Below are 6,329 nucleotides of genomic sequence, written 5' to 3' on the forward strand. Positions count from 1 at the left end.
TACAGTCTTTCCACATAAGGCAAGTTACCAATATGGATCAGAAGCCTTACATTTTTTGCACTCACTTTGGAGAGATTCACTTTTAGGGATTTGTTCTAAAAAAATAAAGATTGATATGAGCAAAGATTAGCTATAAGGATCTTTTTTTCAGTGATGAAAAAAATGGAAACATTCTATATGTCCAGCAGCAAAAGATTTGTCAAATAAATGAGGATATATCCAGATGTTGGGATTCTAGGCAGGCATTATAATGGATGCTGTAGAAGAATGTTTAATGGCATGGAAAGACGTTCATAACATTGTAAGCAAAAAGGCAGGCTTTGTTGTGACTGCGTGGGCAATGCAAATTCCATTTTTATAAATACAAGATAAATACTGTGGTTTAATATTTAATTGTGGAAACTCAAATTATGAAAAATAGATGTAATACTGGAAACAAAAGTCACAAACAGGATTATCTTTGAGTGGTAATACATTATGTTGAGTTGTAATACATTATGTTGTTGATAGACACCACTGGCCCAGCTGAAAAACAAAAATTGCCTTTAGTAGGAAAAGACACAGAAACTGTGGAGATGTTACACGAAGCAGAAAATAACAGAGCCACTCACAGACAGACAGAGATTTCCAGTTTTCCTGAGGTTCTCCCTGAGGATGACAGCTGTCAATAATGTGTATGAAGTCTCTCCCTGTGCGCTGCTCCAATTTATCCTCTCATCTGCCTATTCTGGAGACTCTGGTTTCCTGCCTGTGTGAAATCTGGTGATAATCACTGATTCAAAAGGGCCCAGCACATTCCTGGGATCCCTGGGTGGCGCAGCGGTTTGGCGCCTGCCTTTGGCCCAGGGCGCGATCCTGGAGACCCGGGGTCGAATCCCATGTCGGGCTCCCGGTGCATGGAGCCTGCTTCTCCCTCGGCCTGTGTCTCTGCCTCTCTCTCTCTCTCTCTCTCTCTCTCTCTCTCTGACTATCATAAATAAATAAAAATAAAAAAAAACAAAAGAAAAGGGCCCAGCACATTCCTGATAGTTCATTGAAGGGTTCGATTAAGAGATGGAGTCTTCAAGAACATTCCATAGAGTACCATGGCCACCTGAAGTCCGGTAGGACTATAGATTTTTTTATATTTGCCAAATATATTACTCTGTGAATTAGTTATGACAAGCTCTAGGGGAACAAAATAACCCTTAAATCAGTAGCTTGGTACAATAACTTTTCTTTTTCTAAACTAAAACCCGATGCCATCTTGTAACTATGCCATTTAGGATACACAGCTCTGAAGGGTGAGGCAGCAGGAAAGAGAGGGCATAGAGGTGCCACACCTGTCCCTAAATACTTTAGGACAGAAGACTCAGGTGTCATTTCAGCTTACCCTTTATTGGTTGAATTAATCATGTGGCAAGGCACTGGGAAGTATGTTCTTCACTTGTATTGCATAGTCTACTAAACCACATATAGAGGACTTTGGTAATCCTGATCATCCTCTCTAATGAATAGCATTTTTAACACACTCACCAGGGTGGGGGAAATGGTCCCACTAGAATTAATCTATGAAGAAAATTATGTGCTATCTGTACAGGGAACCATTCACAAAGGTCATTGGCTTTTGTAAAATAAGTGGGTTACAGGTCTTGGGAAGCTCTCAGCAATCTCTTTGCCAGCCTCCTCCCACAGATACCTAAACTTTCCCATTCTGGAAGAAAGAGAATTGAGGGCACAAATCCCTGTATTATGCAATGGAGACAGGCTGGTTAGCCCCAAAGCACAATAGGGTCACCTTGATCCCAGGTGCTTCCGTCCTTTTACACTGCCACTGTCCTTGTGTGGCCTCAGGATGGCTGCTCCTGCCTGAGATGTTGGCCTTACAGAATTTCATCCAAAGGCAGAATGAGACTTTTCTCTAGTGCAACAACTTTTATCAAGAAAGGACACCTTTTCCCACGATCTTCACACTCAGCACACTTGCCTTACATTAGCCAAGACCACATACATGAGTACACTTAAACCAATCACTGGCCCAAGTTGTGGAATTACCACTGGTTATATTTAAATAACTAACATCCATTCCCCTGGAACTGGGAAAGGGCCATGTATCTAGATCAAATTGGGGTTCCATTAGCAAGAAAGAAGGGATAAGGGGCTGTTGAGTGGAAAATCAACAGTCTTCTATGGATAGAATAGGCAATGCCTGTTGTAGGTCAGGTTTCATCTATATATTCACTCCACAAACATTTCTACTTGGTCTCAAGTGTCATGATTAGCATTCTGGAATTAGAGAGGAACTAGACACAGCCCCTACCTTCAGTGGATTTTCAGTTCAGGAGAATTGGTCAGACATGTAATTAAATAATCAAAACAGATTGTGATAAATACAAAGATTAATGCCTAAGATATATGTAGAAATATGAAAGAGAGCATGGAGGAGAAACTTGAAGGCAGTCAAGGAAGGCTTCTCAGAGGAGGTGACATTTGAGTTGGACTTTAAAGGCTGACGATATGCAAAAAGCAGTCCAGGGAAAGGTGGAAATGAATGAACAAATGAATGGATTACATTAATTAAAAAGACAACAGGAGAAGATTTTTCAAAAAGAGGATAGTGTCAGCTTTGGAAAGGCCTTTGAGAATGTCAAGAGGAGTCTGTGGGTTTTAGTATCCATGATTATATGCACTACTGACTGTATAACTTCAGAGTAATTGCAGGGAAAGAAAATGCAGTACATTCAAATATAGGAAGACACATTCAGCAGAAGTAATAAATCTGAAAACCCTTCCAAACACAAACCTTTATGAGTATGAAGTATCTTAGGAACAGCTAAAATCAGGTACAATGGAGCTACGCATCCTAATGCAGTGGAACCTGGGAACCACTTCTCTCTCATTTTGGATCTTTCCAAAGAGTTCACTCTTGGTGGCCAGTCCTCTTTCAGGCTAGGGGAGAGACTGGAGAGGTTTAATCAAACCAAATGGGAAAAGTTGGATGACAAAGATGGCCAGTCCCCATGGAGAGTATGTCCTTATTTACATGTCACCCTGGGACTCTGGAAATGTGTGGCCACAATGTATTGCCACACTGGGGGCTCCTCTGGCCTATGATATTTACTTGCTTTTTTTAAGAGTAGGAAGGGGCACAGGGAGAAGGAGAATCCATGCCCAGCATGGAGCCCAATGCAGGGCTCAATCTCACAACCCTGAGATCATAACTTGAGCTGAAATCAAGAGTCAGACACTCAACCAACTGATCTACCCAGGTGCCTCTCCCTGTCTTTTTCTTCCTTTTTTTCTGAAAATGATAATTAGCTGTCTTCAATGATTAATATACAGGCTCACCAGGAGGGAGGGGGATAGACAATTTGACCTCTTAAGCCCTTCCTTCAGCCTTTTATTGCAGGAGACAGCATGGTAGAGGGAATGTGCTATAATAAAGGACATATATGCTTTGGTCTAGGTTCCTGGCTCTCCTTCAAAAACTTTTGGAATTTCCTGAGTGATAGGAATATATTTTGTTATTCATGATGAGCCCTCTTGTGGGGCTGGGAAGTACAAGAAGGGGAGAGCTAGATAGCTTCAGGAGACAGAGGGCTGGTTTCCAGAAGAAACTTCCAAGTGATTAGAGGGTTGAACCTTTCAGCCCCACACCCCATCTCTGGAGAGGGGACAGGGGCTGGAGATTGAGTTCAACCACATGGTTTAAATTAAATCAATAATTTAATTAATTCTTCCTAAAGCTCTTGGGTGCCAAAGCTTAGGGGAGCTTCCAGGTTGGAGAATGCATCAATGTATTTGGAGGGTAACAAACCCTGATTCCATGGGAAGATATCATGGAAGCTCTGTGCTCCCTCACTCCATCCACCTCACCTTAGACATATATTCCATTTGTCTGTTAATGAGTTGTATCCTTTATAATAAAACTGTAATTGCAAGTATAATGCATTCAGTGAGTTCCATAAATTGTTTTCATGAAGTACTGAACCTGAAAGGGAGTTGTCAGAGCCTCCAAATTTGTAGCAGAAGCATGAGTGGTTAAGGGATACCTGAGGGTTGTGGTTGGTGTCTGAAGTAGAGACAGTCTTGTGGGATGAGCCCTTTAACTTATGGTGTATGCAATAACTCAGGGTAGTGTCAGAATTGAATTGAGCTCTAGGACATCTAGCTAGTGCTAGAGAATTGTTGGAACCTAGAGAATGATGATGATGGGTGACATTTGTTGACCACTTATTAAGTGTCATGTGTATACAAATACTTTCATGTGCATTTTCTCAGACAAGAACCCAGGTCACACCCTGATCCCAGCATTGATGGTTGTAGGTATGCTTCTCTTTACCTTGTGGGTAGATTCCTCCACATGTATAGCTTTAAGTCAGGTCACACATTCCTTAGAATGCCCTTCAATGGACCAGGAATTCTGCAATTTTTGTTTTAGGTTTCCCTTCTCATCTGCAGCCCTTCCAGCAAGCAAGTTACAGATCTGTAAACACTTCAAGGGCGCTATTTTAAGACAGCCCTTTATAAATCAGAGAGCTTCTGAAACACAAATGGATGTAATCACCCCCTAATTTGCCTGGTTTGTGGGTTTGGATTTGCTTGCTTGCTTTATTTAGACTGTTTTGAATCCTGTTGTGGGCTGAGAATCAACAATCTCAGCCATAAGCGAGCTAGCTCTGTTATGTTTTGTTTTGTGCAACACCAGGTGTGATGCCAAATGAATGATGGTTATTTTTTCCCAATGCTATAAAGTTATACATTCAAGTGAGCATTGTTTTTCAAAGTTCTCACTTTGAGAAGGTAAATGCTTCTCCCACCACTCTGCCTTGAGTACCTGAAGCACCCCTGCAGCATCCCTCCTCTCACCCCCTTCCCTGAGAGCCTGAGGGTTCTTCCAGTACCAAAGTGTGCAGTTTGGTTTTATATTCTCACAGGTAGCACATGACTGGGTCTTTCTCACCCCTACCCTCTCCTACATGGGACTCTCCATTTCAGTTGATGAGCAAGAACATAAGTGAAGAGAAAAGCATTGCGAGGGTTCAAGTGCAAGAGGATCAAGAGGTGACAGTGGGGATCAGGAGAGATAAACTACTTTTGGAGTCCACCACTCATTGGGTATATATAATGTGACATTGAAGAAAAACCATGTCACTTCTTATAGTCTCTTGCCAAAACTCTTAGTGACCCTTAGAGCCTATGTCATACTTCGGAATCAGAGGTATTTGTGATTTTTTTCATTGTCTCCTAGACTGTGAGCTCCAGAAGGGCAATGGGTAGTGGAGGGCTTAGCATACAGGAGGGCCAAATAACTATTTGTGGAATGAATAAATGAAGGAATATCCTCCCTGACTAGTAGAAGCCTACACACAAACATAAACTTGCTGCATCCAGTGATCGGGCCCCCAATTTGACTCTTGGAAGGTGAAATCACTCATAGTCCTCCTAAGCCCCCATCATGAGCAGTCCAGGTACAGAAAAACAACTCTCTAGACTCACAGAAGACATTGGAATCATGGCCTGATTTAGGATTGAACTGAGATTTAGCAATTGATCAGTCCAAGAGTTTTCCAGCTTCAGAGGGCATGAACACTTGAAAATCTGATGAAAGCTGTAGAGCCTCTCCCCCTCCCCAAACGCACATACAAACATAATTAGCACAATATTTCAGAGATTACACTGACCACACATGAATCACCCAAAATACTTGGTTAAGGATTTCTGATCTCTAATCTGAGGCTCTAGTTTTACAAGTGTGCCTAGAGAGAATTGACTTGCTCATCAACACACAACTAGATAGAAAGAAGAGGAAAAAAACCCCTCCTTTGAGCTGTGAGCAGTCAGGACTTCCTCATCATTTATGATCCCCTACTTCCTTTAGGCAGAGACAACCAGCACATTTTTCCAGAGCTGGACTTTTCCATTTAAAATTCCTCATTTAGGGGATCCCTGGGTGGCACAGTGGTTTGGCGCCTGCCTTTGGCCCAGGGCACGATCCTGGAGACCCGGAATCGAATCCCATGTCGGGCTCCCGGTGCATGGAGCCTGCTTCTCCCTCTGCCTATGTCTCTGCCTATCTCTCTCTCTCTCTCTCTCTCTCTGTGACTATCATAAATAAAAAAATATAAAAAAATAAATAAAATTCCTCATTTAGAAATGCATCTTCAGAAATTTCTTTTTACCAAAATCCCCTGAGACTGGGTTTAAGGTTTGGAAGAGAGAAGAGCTGCACAGTAATGTGTGTGTTGGAAGAGTCTGGGGAGGGTGGTTTCCGTTGTTAGTTGGGGGGGAAGTATTTTTCTTTTTTATTTTCTTTTTACTGTTTCCCAAGTATTTTCTAACTCACAGGT

Source organism: Canis aureus, chromosome 27 (genome assembly GCF_053574225.1).
Source record: "Canis aureus isolate CA01 chromosome 27, VMU_Caureus_v.1.0, whole genome shotgun sequence".
Lineage (NCBI taxonomy): Eukaryota > Metazoa > Chordata > Mammalia > Carnivora > Canidae > Canis > Canis aureus.